The 18292-nt window shown below is 35.8% G+C and overlaps 1 protein-coding gene across 2 annotated transcripts in view; it reads left to right on the top strand.

Moving 5' to 3' along the window:
* The first annotated feature begins 419 nt into the window (after window positions 1-419).
* SYT1 (synaptotagmin 1) overlaps window positions 420-18292 on the top strand; it is a 537233-nt gene continuing 519360 nt past the window's right edge. For both annotated transcript variants that reach the window (XM_007194974.3, XM_007194973.3), the window contains exon 1: window positions 420-800. The gene's annotated coding sequence lies outside the window, so the exon portion shown is untranslated. The remainder of the gene's footprint in view (window positions 801-18292) is intronic.

Raw genomic sequence — 18292 nt, 5'->3', positions numbered from 1 at the left:
CAGGTTTTGATTGAAAGTAAAAAAAAAAAAAAAAAAAAAAAAAAAGAAAGAAAGAAAAGAAAAGCTTTGTATTATGCAGTCTCCCTCTCATGTGCTTACAGCTTGCTGAACAGGTTGCGGGGCATTCCTGCGACTACCCAGAGGGTTTATCTGGTGCCCTTGATTACGTCTCCTTGGCATCTGTACCCCCTCGTAGTTCCCCCCCCACCCGCCAACCCTTCTCAACCCCCCCTCCTCAGGTCCCTGTCCGCTGTGGGGATGGAGAGACACTAACAGAACTGGGATGGGCGCTGTTGGCTGAGCGGATCCACCTATTATTAGTGCGCCAGGATTGGCTCCTCGGCGCAGCGTACCCCAGGTGGAACCAATCAGGCAGCCGGGGCTGGGAGCTGATGGGCGGCCGCCTCCTCACTGGAGGGATTCCTGGAGAAGCTGCAGTGTGGGGATGCTCTAGACCGAGTACTGCCCCCAGTGTCTCTCCACCTCCTCCTCCTGCAGCGGCGGCAGCAGCGCTTGGCAGCGGCAACTTGAGACTGCGCCCGGGGCAAGCCCCCCCCCCAGGGTGGTGCTCAACTGAGAGGGGGGCTCAGTGCCCGAAGGGGTGTGTGTAGGGTGGGGGCGGCCAGCTGGGACCAGCTGGTGGCCCTGGAAAACCTCCCACACACCCACACCCACACACCCCTTTTGTGTTGCAGGCTGCCCCTCCAAGAGCAGAGGCAGCGAGAGGACGTGTGTGCACCGGTCCGCACGGGGACGCGGTAGGGACGGAGCCCCGCACCACCTCCTGGTTCTCCCTCCAGGTAAGACAGCGGGACTGGCGGCACAGCCACCTCAGCGGTGCCTATTTGCTTGAATCCGTCCGTAAGATTTTGTTCTCGGTACTCTTGGGTTTTGGCGGTGGGAGACTGAGACCTGGGCAGGGAGCCCCGGGTGGCCTATTGTGAGCGATGTAATGAGACCACATGTGCCTCTCCTGGAGAAGCACTTTGCACAGCGCCCGTGATTTAGAGCCTGGAGTTGATGATGTTGGTCATCCCCCATCTTCTTCTTTCCCTCTTTCATTTCCTCTCCTCCGTCCCCCACCCCCAATCTCTATCCTTCACCTCCCCCCACCCCCCAACCCCTTTCAAATCTCTCATCTTCTCCCTCCTCCCATCCAAAGCACGCACAGGGTTTCTTTCTCCTCCTGGAGAGGATTGCCTTTTCTCAGAGGAAAGACGGAGGTAGTGATGAAAGGAGAAAGATTTCTTTCTGCCTAGGGGAAAAAGAACAAGATAGAATACGAGATAGAAAATTAGAGTACCAAAAGCAATTAAACTGAATAAAGGAAGTAGACAAGCCATGCAGCCCCGGCTGCCAGAGAGGGGAAGCGTCAAGTTTGACTTGATCTTCTGCTTGCAAGGGGCTGTGTCTCTCACTAGATTCCTTCAAATGGAACAAAAATAAACCACTGATCCAACCCACTTTCAACTGCTTAATTGCTGTTGCTTTTAAGTGCCCACATCTGACTTTTCCTGGTTCCATCTGTCCTGCGGGGCTGACGATTTGGTCTTATCCATCACTGGTAATGTCTGAACTTGGAGAGGTTTCTCGAGTGGAGAAAAAAATTTTAAAACAGATTATTACTTTCCTGAGGTTCTTTGGCACGGCCTTTATGTTGGGGGGCAAACAAACAAACAAAAAAAAGTAAAGTTTCAAAACATTTGTTAGTGACACCAGTATTATCAGGAGGCTTGGATTTCTACTTTGAGAAAGCTAATCTAGTTAGCTTTGTGTACATGGTGATTTTGACTTTCTTGAATATTAACCTTTTGAAATAAAGCAAACATTTAACTTTTGTGTTAAAGCTGCATTTGCATATGAATTGTGATTTCATTCTACCTTTCTGCTGTTTGCATTTTTTTGCCCAGATATCAAATTCATGCCTTACTGTATTTTCTTTTAATAAGTATATTTAATAGATGTAAACATGATGCTTATACAATTTCAGTACTCGATTTAGAAGGCGCATGGAAGCTCAGTTGGCCAAGAAGCCTCTTGTACTGGGACAAAGTTTAGAAAGTAATGGTAGGAAGATAGCATCAAATTAAAAAATCTTGAAGGGGAAAATATTTTTGCTTTCATGTCTTATTATAATACAGAGAAAGGTATCAAAACAGCTATGTGCCCTGGCTGCCTGCGTGATAGGTCAAGTGAAAGGGACTTGTTGGACAGAGCCTTGACAGCAGCCTCAGAAATTTCTAATTCCATCATCAATGGTATAAGCTTTCCTTTCCTATTATTCAGCTAAGTGATGACCGTCAGATGGGAGGAGATAGAGAGAAGTGCTTAGCTGAGTGTAATGGGAAAGCATCCCAAGTGGATCCTACGTGAGTGCAGAGAAATCAGCAGATGTTAGTGTCCAGATATATCTTTTCCTTTGATTTATCAGGGGAAATGCCAAGTCTTACATTTTTTTTTCTACGTGTCCACTTCGGATAAGAAAAGGGAGCCTTCTTTCTCAAGTCTGCCTGATCTTCCACACTAATCTATGTACCCCAGAAAGTATTTTTTTCACCACGTATCTTCAGTGGACAAGTTTATACACTAACCTAAAGAAGAGCTGCTTTCATTTACCATCAACGTAATATACGTTATTTTCTAAACCATTTTCCATTTGAGACACTTATCTTTCCTATCTAAGTAGAATTACCTCGAGTCACAAAAACAAGATCTTCTTTCTAGGGCTTTGACATTTAAATGCCTTTTTTTTTTTTTTTCTTTTTAATGTAGTATCTCTGTTGAAAGCTAAAACTAATTTTTAGAGGTGCCACCTTTTGGTTATAAGGACAAAAGGACAATCGTTTAATTGCCTTCTTGTGTACAACTGAATTAACAAGTTTAGACATGAAAAGATACAGAAAAAGGAAACCAACTGCTTTTCACTGCAAGAGAAAGATTTTACTTGCTTATTTCTCCACTGTCTTAGGAAGGGTAAAAGTTTGGTCTTGGTTTGTGATGTTTATGTTCAGGACTCTTAACAAATGCTAATTATAGCAATGGCATGTAAAAGACATGCATATGAGTATTGAGTTTTTCACATACAAAAAAATTAAGCCTTTATATACCAGAAGTCAGAACTAATTCCAATATATATTGAGTGGATTAAAGTGAGACTTTAAATGATATATTATGGGAAATTATTACCCTGTCATTGCACAAAATGTTCTAGTGTAACAGTTTCATACAACCTTCATCTTTTCTCCTTTTAAAAGAATATCTTAGTAAATCTTACTAATGTCTTAGAGCAAATATGGTAATTAGACTTTAATGTATTTTTATCAGAACTAAAGGTTGCTACCCTACAGAGGAAATCCTAAAATGCTAATTTCATAAAATACCACATGATGGAGAGTTGTTACAGAGTAGTTTTGAACTTTATTTCATAATGGAGAATATTAGTTATTCTGTCTGGTCAAATTGTCAGAGAGTTCTAATTCAGAAATATGAAAATGGTTAGCATGGTATGTACAAGATTTGCACATTAGACTTGGTGCTAACTGAAAATAAAACTAGAATATAGTAGCTTCTCTTAATTGTACTTGCAAAATGAACTGGATGATTAATAAATAAAATACAGACTGTGTTAGATCTAAAAGCTAATTCGAACTTCCTCTTTGCCTAATGACACCATAGACATAATATCAATTCATTCTTTTGAGTTCAGTATACTAAATCAATTTATAGTGAATTCCCAAAACAGATTTTTACAGTCATCTAATCTTAAAAAACTCACACTTAACACAGACAATTATGTGAGCCTGAAATACTTATACCTCTTAGGATTTCCAGTTTGTGTAATAGCTAGGAAGAGATACCATTAACTCCAAATTGGAACATAATAATTCTTTTCCTAATGGTAGTGATTAAATGATTTGGGGAAGAGAAAGTAAAAGTAAACAGTTTGATTACATAATGGAGCAAATTTGGTCTACTATTACAGAAAACCAAGACCAAAGTTAGACTTTCTGGCATTAGAATAATGTAGGTGTGGGTTTTACAAGTGTTTTGCTAAAAACTAATGCTTTCTAAAATGAAATACCTGAAACACTTGTGATTTAAAATAATTTTTAATGATTTGCTTGTCATAAATACATCCGTATCAAAAGTTTAATATATGATATGCTTTCTAACTGAATTTGTTTGCCATCGAAATTGATCAAAGCTATTTAAATAGGGATAAAGTATATGGCAGTTTAAAAAATAATTTCAACTAGCATTTAAGGATATATATATACGTATGTGCGTGTATATATGTATGTGTATGTGTGTACATATATATGCATATTTAATTATGTAACATTTTCTAAAAGGATTTGAGACTAATGGACAGCAGCATATAATCTGCTGAAACTAGAGAGTACTCCTGTAAAAAGTACCATTTAAAGAAAGATGACAATGTCTTGGAGATGCTTTTAATATTTCTTTGGTTGAAAAGACCGGGAGTACTCAGAGGCAAAATTAATGGGGGTCTAGATATTTTCCTTTATACAGCCCTTCTGTGGCTTAGGGAAAAAGTGATTTTTATATGAATCATGTATTAAAAAAAAAAACAAAAAACACCTCTCAGTGCAAGATGCACTTTTATATATAGGTAACAAACTGAAATCACATTTTCACATGATTTGGACATAACAGGACATTAAAGTTTCCATCTTTCTAAGATTTCTTCAGTGTTTCTTTCAACATTTGCATAAAGGTAAACTTGTTCTTAATCTTTTACATAATCGACATGATTATCATTGCTTTTTCAGGTAAGGGGGTTTAGATTGGTATCTTAAATAATTCCTTTAGGAGTGATCAACATTTTTCCTAATAGTTTTATAAATTTGATTCAAATCTCTCCATTCAGTGTGACCATTTTTTTAAAGCAGGAATTTAATCTTTCCAATCCGAAGAAAACAGTGTTTTTCCTTTAGCTTCTCTGTCATTTTAGGAGAGTTCTTGAAGAGCCACTTTTATATTGACTATAAGATGCACTGTGATAGCAGGGCATATGAACATCGTTCTACTCATATATGTTAGTAAAAAAGAAATGTATTTTAAATAATATTGCAAGTATAGTCATGCTATCTATTGGAAATAAGAGAGCACCCAGTCCTTTCTTGCTATATATGAATAAAACTTCAACCTTTGCTAGATTGTTTAAAAAAGAACAGCTCTTATTTTAAAGTGTACAACGCGAAATTATTGCTATGTTATAGAAGGAGTAAGCACCAAGGATGTTATTTCCGCAGTTTTAAAAATAATTATAGAGGTCCTATTGCAAAGAAATTTTAAAATATCCACTTTCTAAATCTAAAAACAATATTTAAAAGAGTTCTAAAACAAACTGAAACCTAGCTTAGCATAACAATAGCACATTTATGACTGTGTTAGAAAGAAGTATTCGGCTATGTCTTTGAAAAATGCAAAGCAGATTAGAAAATGTTTCTGTACTCTCTATAATTGTTGTATTTAGTTAAACCACAACTTCTAGTTGTTTAGAACTAATTCTGATTCTCTTTGGGTTTGTTTTGTCTCTACAAATACACTCAATGCTTGGAAGGGATGTGGCACTCGGGTTTCCGTAACTTACCAGTAATGTAAATGAGAGGTGGTCAGAGTTCATCATTTTTGGTTACTGCTATCGTGGAGATAAAAAGAAAAGATACCGATCGTTCCTATACTGGTCTCACATGTAGTATGTTGAACATATTAGTTATACACATAGGGAGTCATTTTGTTGAAGAGGAGCCCTGGAAAATTGGAAAGCTTATGAAGATAATAAACGCCTTCTATATTTTAGCTGTCTGTACAAAATGGGAGCTGGAAATTTTCCATGTAGAATGAGAGTGGCCTTTCTCAGCTAGTATGAGAATCTGGTGAAATAATGTGGTTTCTGAAATAATTTGGTTAAAGTACCATTTCCTAGCAGCCCTGTCAGACAACATTTCATTGGAAATACTGGATTACAACCCCCCTGCAGCAGCCCCCAAAACTGCGCCTAAGACAGTTAGCTAAGTGCCTCAGTCAAGAAGGAATTTTGGTCGAAATAGCCATTTAATCAAATCCAGCTATGGATGGTACTGAAACTTGGTCTTGCCTCATCCCATTAAACCTGTTGTTTCTCTATTTGCTCAATGTAGTTTTGCTTATAATTCTAAAGTGCTTAGAGTTCATATAATGCAGTATTATTTTTGTCAAAGGATATTATACAAGTAAAAAGAGTTAAGTGTTGTTTCCTGCAATAGATGAATGTTTTCCTTTTCTTTCTAAATCATTCACCTAGCTAATCAAGGATAAAATGCACACAGGCACTTAAACACAAATAGAATCGGAGAGTTACTTAAATATGAAAACTTCTGATACTGCAGTTGCTTAAATGAGACATACTATCTCTTGTCCTCCTCCTACACCCTCCCAGACTACAGCCAACTTTTCTGTCGCAAGCAAATAAAGGGGAGAGCAGGCAAACCCACCTCACACCTCTGGGCACAGTTCCTTGGGTGTGGCCTCCAGGGGACAGCCTCCTGTTTTTACCTGAGGCCCATCTCCCTCCTGGGCCAGTCTCCTTGCATATCAGCCCAGGCCCCGCTCTAGCTGAAAGCAGATCATTGAATTCAGGAATTGCTACTTTGAGATTTATTGGCATATTTTCGTCAACATGAAGGCAAAAGCACACGGAAATACTAAGACAGGACGTACTCAGCTGTACCAAACTTTGCGTTAACACTTTTCAAATGTGATGTTGAATCTTCTATAAGATTTAGATAATTGATAAAATAGTTTTTCTTTCATGGAATTTCTTTTGATTACTCACAAGTGATCCAAGCAAAAGATGAGATTGTTAAACGGTGAATCCGTATAACTTTTTTACTTGTTAGCACCAGTGGACAAAGCTGAGATAATTATTTAAAATAATTTCAAATCCTTCGATTGGCTTTAATACATCCAAAACCCACCTGTGTCTTGTTATGGAGGCCCTTAAACATTTACATACCTCATCCTGCTTATCACAGATAATTGAGAACTGGTTTGTACATCTACAGAATCTCTGGATATCATTGTGAAACATCACATAGGGTTGCTTTTAGGATGGATTATTACTAATCTTTTTTCAGGCATAATTTTATGTGAATGTAACTAAGTGTAAACAACAATATAGCATCACAGCAGCAGACTACACTCACTAAAATGTCAATTTGGAATTGTTTGCTCTTTCCTTGAGAAGGAGAAAGAGTCGATTAAGTATGTTTTTTCCTGATGATGTTCTGCCCCCCAGCATTCTATGTATTATAAACAGCGAATAGGTGCTTGTTCTCCACCTATGAAATATGGAAGCTGCTTATTTTTGTGGGGGAAGTCATTAACAAATGTTTTTTTAGACAAATGACTTAATGGCTTTTGAAACAAGGACAAATGATATAACACAGGTTACTAAGGCCTAGCTAAACTCCTCTAGCAAGCAGGCTCTGAGTTAGCAAGATTATTGAGAAAAGTTGACACAGTTTCTCAGGAGAAAGGCAAGGTAGCAAAGCTCTGAATCTCTGTCTGACTTGGAGTGTCTGCCAGATCCTTGTTTACAAGGCTGGCTTTCTGCCTAATCCCTAACATTTTTATCAGATTTGAGGAATGAATAAAGTGAACCATTGGGCCTTAGAGCATATTTCTAGAGCACTAGCATCTTTTTATAAATAGAATAACATCACTATCCTATTTTAGCCAATGTCCAGAATCCAAGGCCACAAAAATTTTATATTTAAATATCTATAAACCAGACCATTATATGCCTAAAAATGCTTGCGTTTTATCTGTCTGTGGTACAGGAAATTCTTATGTTGAAAGCTTAGTTAACAACATGACAGTACAAGTAATTTACCTATTTTTCGTGTTTTTATTAAATTATAATATTAAATTTAAAATGCCAAACAATCACCTTGAGATATAGTTGAGTTTAACGATTCAAGAAAGTGACATTTCAACAAAAAGCCAACGTATTCCTAAATTCTCCAACACCACCCTGCTTTTAAATTGTGGGAGGAAAAAAGTACTTCATATGCAAGTTTCCAGTTTTGTTTTGTTTTTTTCCTGTGGAATCATAGATACTTTCGGAACCATTCCTAGATACCACAAAATGAATATTAATGATAGGACAGAGCCGACTCCTTCAGGACAGTGGAGTAGACAAGTTGTTATGCCTTTGAGAATCTGTTTCATCATTTAGATATTGAACACATAGCAACAGTTTGATTTCTCTGACTTCTGGACTTTTAGACCCGTATGTGTTGGAGCGTGTTACTACTCACTGCCAGAGTAGAAGAGATTTGTTCAGCCCTCCAGCTAAGAGCGTGATATAGCAATTCTCTTGCATTCTCTTCCTTCCCCACCATTTTGTTCCTTTCTCATCTTTTTTTTCCTGCCCTCTTCTTCCTTCCTTTCTTTTTTTCTTTCTTATTCATCTCCTAACGAATCATTTTCCCCTAGAATCACTGGGAGCTTGGTACTCTAGGCCCCATACTAATCTCCACCTGCTGAATTTAGTTTTTGTCAATAACCAAGTTTGTATACATTTCAGGTTAGTTTCACGAAAGGTTTGTATAGATAAATAAGGGAGCATCGTCTTAATTTGTTTAAGTAGTTGGCACACTTAAATGGAATGTGCCGTGATTTGAATGTTTTTAAGGCCTTACATGTAAAGACTAGCCCACTGGTAATTTTTAGAACAAAATTGATTGAAGAGAGATAAAACAATAATGTTTAAAATTCCAAACGGCATGTACTTTTAGGCACCTTTTTTTCTCTGTTTTGTTCTTCCAGTGGTAACTTTTACATCATAGTTTTCACAACAGTTGTATCTCACTGTATTTAAAAAATATTATGTTGCCTTATTTGATTTTGATAATGGAGAGATTCTCCATTTTACAGATGCAATAAAGGAGACTCAGAAGTTGTTACCTGCCTGTAATTACACACTTAGGAAGCCTTTTATAATTTTCACCTGCTGAATCATACTGCCTCAGCAGTTAATCAAGAAAAAAGTCAAGTATATTTTTAAACTTCCTCGCTATATAAGAACTAGTTTGCTATTTCTTATCAAAAATAAAAACAAAAATCTAACGTCCTCACTGAATATTGGATATACAGTTGTTATTCTTCCCATTGAAAAGAGAAAGACAATTTAATATACTGTCATTACTTCTGTGACTCTAACTTTGGAATAAATTGTATTTTAAAATTATTCAAGGAACAATTCTCTAATCCATAAGACAATTCACCAATCCTGAGTCACTAGGCTCAGTTGGCCTTTAGTCATTGCTGTATCACTGTGGTATTAGATGTTACCTCATTTGTTTCCTTATTTGTAAACTACGGAGTCATAAGCCATCTCCTAGAGTACACAGAAATGTGATGAGGAAATGAATGTTGTAGCTTTACTAGAAGCTTTCCAACCTCATCTCTCATTATTTTTCTCATTGGTACTTACACATACAACTTCTCACTGTTTCCAGAACCTGACATTAATGGAAGTTGTTGTATCTACTGGTGCTTTTTCTCTCCTATTTCAAGATAGAAAAGGCTAAGCAGGGAACATACTCAAGCCCCAATTATTATTATTTTTTTTTAAGAAATTCACGTTCTTTTATTTATTTATTTATGACTGTGTTGAGTCTTCGTTTCTGTGCGAGGGCTTTCTCTAGTTGCGGCAAGTGGGGACCACTCTTCATCGTGGTGCGCAGGCCTCGCACCATCGCGGCCTCTCTTGTTGCGGAGCACAGGCTCCAGACGTGCAGGCTCAGTAATTGTGGCTCACGGGCCCAGTTGCTCCGTGACAAGCCCCAAGTATTATCCAGCCCTAATGTGAAATCCATCAGTTGGCAATTCTTTATGCTAAGAATCAAACACATTTAGAAATGATTGCCAATAGGTATACACATTGCAATGTGGATTATCATAATTGACTTTCTAGCTGATCTGATAGAAGGAAACAGAAGTTTTAATTGGGAAAGGCTTATAGAAAGAATGCAAGATTAACTGGAACAGAAGACAGGTATTGGGATTTATGGACAAACACAAGTTAATCATATTCTTGTGTTCTTACTATGATTCCATTTAATATTCTCAAGAATTTTTATGAGACTGGTACTAATTTATCTATAATTTTTAGATGAGAAAAATGCGGAAAAGTAACTTGCCAAGGTCATACAACTGTTATGTAGAGGGAATTGGATTCAAACCCAAGCAGTCTATTTCTAGAGCCAATACTCAACCATAAGAAATCATAATCATTAAACTCCTCAGTGGTAGAAGATGCAGAACAGTTGGAAGCAAACAGATAGAAGTGATCAAAAGAAATTGAAGAGTCATAAGCAAACTGTACTTCATAGTTTGAGTCAATACGACCATCATGGCAATGTGCTAAAAGATTGAAACTTGAGTCTCATAGCTCTGGGTGTAAAGACCTACTCTGGCATGGTGAGCTTCAGTAATATATTTCACTACTAAAAGCTTCATTTCACCAGGAATGGAAATGTAATAATGTTTGCAAATTGTCTGGTACTCTTAATAAATGGCAGATCTGACCACTCTTGCCCCCTTTTTTTATTAGTCAGGAACTCTTTCACTTTCAAAAATGCCACCTAACTCAACATGGTTTAGAGAGAAAAGGGATTTTAGAGCTCATGTTACCATAAAATCCAGGAATATTCTGGATTTCATCATAGCTGGAAATAGGAAATCAAGCTATATGATCAAGACCAGGCCTATCAACCCCCCACCCTCCCACCTATCCCTACCTCCTCCTAGAAAAGAAAATTCTACTTTTCCCTGCCATTGCTTTATTTAGAATCAAGCTCTTTCTTTACAGTGGTAAGAATGTTCCCAGGGAACAGGCTTACATAAGAAATCTCCATGTGAAGAGAGCATCGTTTTTTCCAAAAATTTCTAGGATAATCTTGACTGGAACAACTGAGTCACTTGCCCCAAACTCATCACTATGGTGAAGGCTGTGAAATACCATATTTTTCTAAGCTGAGCCTTGTGTCATCCCTGGATTTGAGAGTTGTACAAAGCATCACTCAACTACATAGAAAGAGAGTGCTGCTGTTAAAAGAAAGGAAATGATTAGATTTAGAGCAGGCAAAACAACAAATGCCTAGCTCATAAGGTATGGGCACTGACCGGTCGAGAGGATGCCTGCTGGCATTAATGCTGGAGCAGGCTCCTGGAGGACCCTTATTTTTCCTGACACTAACCCCTCAGTTGATGGGGTAAGATCCAGGGAATTCTAGGGGAAGGTCCATAGTAGTTGAGGATGTAGAAAGGAGTGGCCCTGAGAAGGCTTGAAGCAATGCCATTTACAAACAGGTGTGGATGTAGTCAATAATTAAACAACTGGTATGACTATAGCAGTGTGAAAAGGCTGCCTATCAGGGGCTAAGGGCTGAGTTGAGTGTCATTTAACTCTAGTTGGGTCCTTGCCTTATTGCCTTGGCCTCTTCTTTTTTAATGCAGTGGGAAAATACTTATAGGATTTGAGGATTCTTAGATTCAGAGCTCAGTAGGTCTGAGAACTGCCAACTAAAGATATGTACAAGGCCACCTGTGTATATGTCAATACCTCAAATTTTCGTTGGTTTTGAGTAAGGCTGGTTATTTTCAGGAGTTTATAGAGTTTTATTTTATGATTAACCTAACTACCTATGTATTGCTACAGATACAATAAAATAAATTTGCACAAAAACACTATACATTTTTCCTTGCTATACCCCAAACTGAAAGAGAATTATTTAGGAATAATGCACTCCCTCCATAAGCACCAGGGCGTGCCTGTTATATGCCAGGCGCTATTTTAGTGCTGGGAATATAGAAGCAAATGTAGTAGATAAGTTCCTTGCTTTTAGGGAGCTGGCATTCTAGGGAAGGAGACAAAATAGTTAAAAACAACAACAAAAGATAACTAAGGTAGTTTTCAAATAGTGAGAAATGCTACTACATAATAAAACAACCTAATAAAACAGTAAAATCAAGGACTCTGGTCAACCAAAACTATATAAGTTGAGGCACGAAAGGAGAAGGATCCAGCTATGTAAACATCAGGGAGAGAGCACAGTAGACAGCAGAAATCCTAAGTGCAGAAGCTTGGCAGTGGGGGTGAGTTTGTTCTACTTACAGAAGAGAAAAAAGCAAATGTAGCTGAAGTTGTAAAGATGCTGGCTTCATGAGTGTAACCCTGCTTTAATATTTTAACTAAAAGCAAACTACAAACATTATTAAGGAAATTTTCCAAACAAGATGATCACGTCACCTCAACATTATTTAAATATATGTAGTATCCTATTTCTGTGTAATACATTTCCAGTCTATGTAATCATGCTTACACATTTTATGATTACAGTCATGGAATGCATACTATTTCCACCCTGACTTTCAAAATGCACTCTCAGGTGACTTACAGGCATATATTTTTATCTTCCATTTTCTCTAGAAAGGTAACTTCTTTTCTTTTATGACATAGATTCCTTAGACACTTTCCTTATATCTTTTGTTAAATCTTAATAACCATTCTCCTTTTGCCCTCATTTCTAAGGGAATTGAACACACAGCCTACCCTCAATTTTATTGTTTCTCTAAGTTTAAGTGAACACCTTGGTTTTTTATCACAATAATGTTTTTTTCCTCAATTTAATTTCCTTTTGAGTATATGTTTGATTATATCCAACAAAATTCAAATTTAGATTTTGAAACAAAAGTAAATAAATACTGAAAGCATAATGAAACAAATCATTTTGTGTCGATTATCATTTAGACAACACGGGTCTCAGAGCATTAACCGGAAATTATTTTTCCTCTCTCTGGTTTCATATCCTGGTTTCAAGAACTCAGTAACCCAAGTCTACCTAGGTCACTCTGTGATAGTAAACTGGGTGCTTACAGAGGCATATTAACATTGCGAGTGGTACTGCAGTACCACTCCCTATGCTGCAGCAGTAATGAAGTAATAATAACAGTGTCAATCTTAAATGGCCCTCTTTTTTTCCCTAAGACTCCTATAGACATTATATGCTGATAATAACATATTTTGTAAAGGGAGTATTCTTTACTGAATTCACACAAAATCACCTATATGTGAATATAGCAAGAGTGTTATAATGGACCATTCTTGTCAGTAAGTGATAAATTCTGTTTTCCTTATCTGTGGAAACCAGGCTCTTTTGTATCCTAAATATCTTATGTTTTTCTATATCTGTACATATATATACTTGCATATATAGTATATTTGGATTTTTTAATGTATGTGATCACTCCACTAAGTGCAAGTTTTTCAGGATTTTGCAGTCATGTTTGTATATTTTTTATCATCTTTTGACTCTGCAGTGCCTGACAAACAGTAGGAAGAGAGCATTCCATAGAATGTTTATTGAATGAGTGAATGAATCCACTAAATCTATATTTTCTAATGTTTTTGAATGACATCCAAACACAGTATGCTTTCAAACACACATACACACTATATGAACAAAAGTTCTATGAAGTATTTCTTACTGGTGTTGTATTCTGATACCTCCTTTTCAATTCTCTTTTTTACCTAATTCATTAAAAAAAATACTGGTCATGACCAACAAAGTTAATGTAACAGCATACCAATGGATAACAATCTGTAGTTTTAAAAACAGTTTCCTAAAAAAGTATTATCAATTTCAAAAAAGTATAGTATATTTAAGATTCCATTAAGCATACATAAGTATAATATAATGGATATACAGGAACTTGCAGTGGCTTATTTGGAACATAAAGTATCATCATACTGTAAATAAATGAAAGTTAATAGAATTCCCAGACCAAAATGCTCTTGCTGTATTCACATATAGGTGATGCTCTTGCTGTATTCACATACAGGTGATTTTGTGTGAACTTACACTGTATTTTTTTAAACCCACAATGAATCTGGCACCAATGCTGTTACTGGTCATTCTCAACCAAGCAGATTTATGTTGGTCTGCTACCTTCTGAGGAATTCAGTTAATAGCCATTAGTTAAAATAAACTTTTTTATAGACTAGAGGAAAATACAGAGATGTGATAGGAGATTATTTCTGTTTCTTTAAAGTAGTGAATACAGAACTAGTCTATGGAACCAACAGACGATGAAGACTGAGCATAAATATTTAGAGTTTTGTGTTCAAATATAAAAACAAGCAAATAATATAAAAACCCTCAATCTGTCACTAAGTTTATGATATGGTGATTTTACAATATGATCTCTCTGATACCTTTCTGTGCTAACAGGAGAGGATCTGTAATTGATCATGATATTTCTCTGCAAGGTAATAGACATTCAAGTGGCTCAGCACAGTAATGCTTCTTTGGCTTTCCTACTATCCATGTGAGTTTTCTCATGATAGTGGATAAGTTGGAGATTATGTCCTCAATCTTTCAGTCATTCATCAAGCTGCTCAAAAATATTTAAGAGTACAAACTCTCAGGCACTGTCAACCACTTATAGAAGAGTGTAGTTCAGTTAAGAGAGACATCATAAGCAAGTAGTGATAATATATTCAGATGTGAGCTGTGAAATAATCAGGATAGGGCAGGAAATGCTATGGTAACAAACAATAGGAAAACCTCAGTGGCCTAAACATCTAAGCCTTATTTCTTGCTTATACTATGTAACCGTTGTGGAAATGTATGTGTGTATTTGGGGGAAGGGTGGCAGAAGACCCTCTGATTTGAAGTCATTCAGGGACCCAGAATGTTGAGAGCGTCAATGACTTATAACACTGTCATCTCAACATAATGACATTAATGATACAATGACATTAAGGATTCATTGCAGTTGGGAGGAAAGCTCTGGACAGTTTCTCACTGTCCAGTGAGAAAATTAACTGCTTTGACCCTATAAGAGGCATATACAATTTCTGGTCAGAGACCATTTGCCAGATCCAGTCAACGTGGCCTGTAACTACACGGGCATAGGAAGTATAACACCCTCCACCCCAACTTGGGCCTTAAAAGGAGAGGATATTGCCAAGTTCTTGAAGCCTCTTTTATTAGCTGCAACAGAAAAGTGAAAGCTTTTTGAAAGCACATGAGAGTGAATGATCAGTTAGTCAAGACAGCTACGGCTTCACAGAGGAGGTGATGCACGGGCTGCACTCTGAGGGACCTTTCTATTATCATGAAAGATGCTTAGTTCATTCTTTAATGAAATCTTCTCTTTCTCTCTCTCTCTTTTTTTTTAACCTGAATCTCAAACACGGGATATGTATTTTATTAAGAATGCCAGCACTCCTGGTAAATTTGGTGGGTGAACTAAATCATTTCTGTCTTACTAGGAGTGCTGACATATAATACAACTGTCAATTTAACAAATCTATTTGGATGTCTCAAAGACACCTCATATTTACCATGGAAAAACTGAACTTTCAGTGTCTTTGATCCTAATGAATGATTCTGTGATCCATCTAGTTGTGTTATCTAGAAACCTGGGAGTCATCTTTGTTTTCATGTCTCTCATTCTTAACCCCAAGTCTAAAATATATGATATCTTTATTATTTTTAGTTTATCAATATCTTTTAAATCTCATTATTTTTCATCTCCATTGCCACACCATAATCAAACCAACCTTGCCTTCTCAATTCTACTATTCTTACTTTGACTTTCAAGTGCATGCGTTTTCTGGCTCCTCCTACTCACCAGCCTAATTTCTCGTATTGTTTCTCTCATTCTCATGCTCAGGCCACATTGACCTCCTGTCGAGTTTTAATATTCCAAACTCCTTCCTGCTTCAGGGCCCTAGTACATGCTGCTCCCTATGCTTGGGTTACTGTGGACTGTATTTACTATTGGCAGACACTAACGATGTAAACTCAGCAATAAAGTATGGCCAGCTTTTTAAAAATAAATTTTTATTCTTTATATACAGAGTAAATGTTCAGTTTTTCCATATTATGAGTATGAATATGTCACTTTTCAAAATTACTGCAGAATTGTCAAGAATTGGCAATCACCGTGGGGTAGAAAGGGATTTGAACAGTAATTGAAACTTTTTTATGGTTTGGGAAACCCTGAGTATAAGTTTGAAGATGTTGAATAGTTAGCTGCTTTTAAAGAAGAAAATGTATTTATAAATTCAAATCTTACAGGTGAGGATACTGATGAAACGAAATTTAATTGAAGGAAATCTTCAGTGGGATATAGAACAGTGCTTTAAATATATATTGCTAAAATTTTAACCTTAGGATTTTTTCCAATTTGAGAACATGTTTCTTCCAAATCATGCCATCATAGAGTTTTTTTCTTGTTTGTTTCTTTTCTTTGTAATGGGAACACTCTGATCTTACATCCTCTGGGTGGGAAAACACACTTTCAGAAAATACTTGAAAAAATGCAGTGAAAAATAAATCTAGCTAAAGATAAAATAGTGAGACTATAAGAGAAATACAGGCTGATGTGATGTTTTAAAATCTCTGATTACTGAGATTACTCTGATTACTGAGACTGAAAAATCTCTGAGATTGACTGTGTTAAGAAATCTCTTATATTTATGTGTATATTTCTGTACTTTAGTTCAAACAGTAATTCACTCTTATAAAATTATAGCAATGAAGATTAATGTTTATCATATTGTTTCTTATTATATCTTCAATGTCAACTGACCTAGCAGTGCTTAGCACTTTACTAAGTAGGAACTTAAATATCTTTGGTGGACATTGCTGGATGAATCATCCTCGTTGATGTTTTTTTCATTTGTTTCTCACGCATTTCTATTTTTCTTCAAACTTAATGTTTGGCCTTGGTAATGAATCTTCATGAACTGGAATTAGTTATAGTTGACTCTTATTTCATTCAAGGTGAAATATGACTTACTTTCTTTAATCAGCCTTTACTTCTCTAGAATAAATCATCCCAGTAGCTCACTACTAAGTTCCAAATGAATGTGTGCTAATTTAAATGTGTAGATAATTAAGAGTAAAAACATATAATAATTTATTCCAGTTCCACTTTAATGGGGCCACTATTTTGGATTATTTGGGTCAATGCTAACTATCTTTGAGATAGATAATCAATCTTTTGCTTTACTTTTTCCCTTTCATCTCTTCTCCACTTTTTCTTCCTTCTCTGTTTTTAACCATTTCCTCAGTTTTATCATAAATATCTATTGCACTCAAAGCACAGAAGAATTCTATTACTAAGCCAAAAAAAATATTCTTTCTGTATGGATTTTAAATATATGTTTAATATTCTACATTGGAAACTGGTATTTTTTAGAAAATTATGGTTTATTACTAGTAAAGAGCAATGTTTTTAAAGAAATATTTTAACTCGATTTTTTTTTTTAATTGAAGTATGGTTGATTTACAATGTTGTGTTAGTTTCTGGTATATAACAACAAAGTGATTTAGTTATACATATATATATACATATTTCTTTTTCATATTATTTTCCATTATGGTTTATTACAGGATGTTGAATATAGTTCCCTGTGCTATACGGTAGGACCTTGTTGTTTATCTATTTTATATATAGCATTAACTTGATTTTTAAATGAGAAAGTATTCCCTAAAAATATTTATAATATTAAAATAATCCAAAAATATGTAAATTGAAAAGTAAGTCTTCTCTCAAACCACTTGTTGTCTTCCCAAAGGCAACCATTGTTAATAACCTCTTATATCCCCTAGCAGAAATATTATGTCTGTATGCAAACATACATCACATTTAAAATTAATGTTCCATTATATACACAATGCTCTGTACATTTTAAGTTATTATATAATTTTATTTACATTGGATAATATTTTATTTCATACAAACTACAATTATTTCATAATGTACATAATATATTTTACATGTTAGTAAGAGTTATAGCTAACACTTTTGGTTAATGTAACATGAACTAATTCTATAAAATATGTTAATTGCAAGTGATTCAGTTTAACTTTAAGCTAAATCAGTTTTATAATTTTAAGTATTTTCTGGTATAATTTGTGATGATTGTGACAATTCACATTAGATATATTAAATGATTATAGATTTGATCATATTTAAGGATTTTTATAAAGTTTTACTTTTCTCATATTGCAAAGTATCTGTCAACAGATATTATAATATCTTGTTTAAAATGAATAATTATCATTAGAGAGCATAATCTTCTATCGTATTTTTAATGTTCAGACACTATCATAAAGAACATTTTATAATCACGTTTATTATGTCTTTGTTTGGGGGCTGCAATATGTTAATCTTAAGGATTTTAAAATATTTCAAAATG

The sequence above is a fragment of the Balaenoptera acutorostrata genome, chromosome 11 (assembly GCF_949987535.1).
Source record: "Balaenoptera acutorostrata chromosome 11, mBalAcu1.1, whole genome shotgun sequence".
Taxonomy (NCBI): Eukaryota; Metazoa; Chordata; class Mammalia; order Artiodactyla; family Balaenopteridae; genus Balaenoptera; species Balaenoptera acutorostrata.
This window is presented reverse-complemented; position numbering and strand designations above follow the sequence as displayed.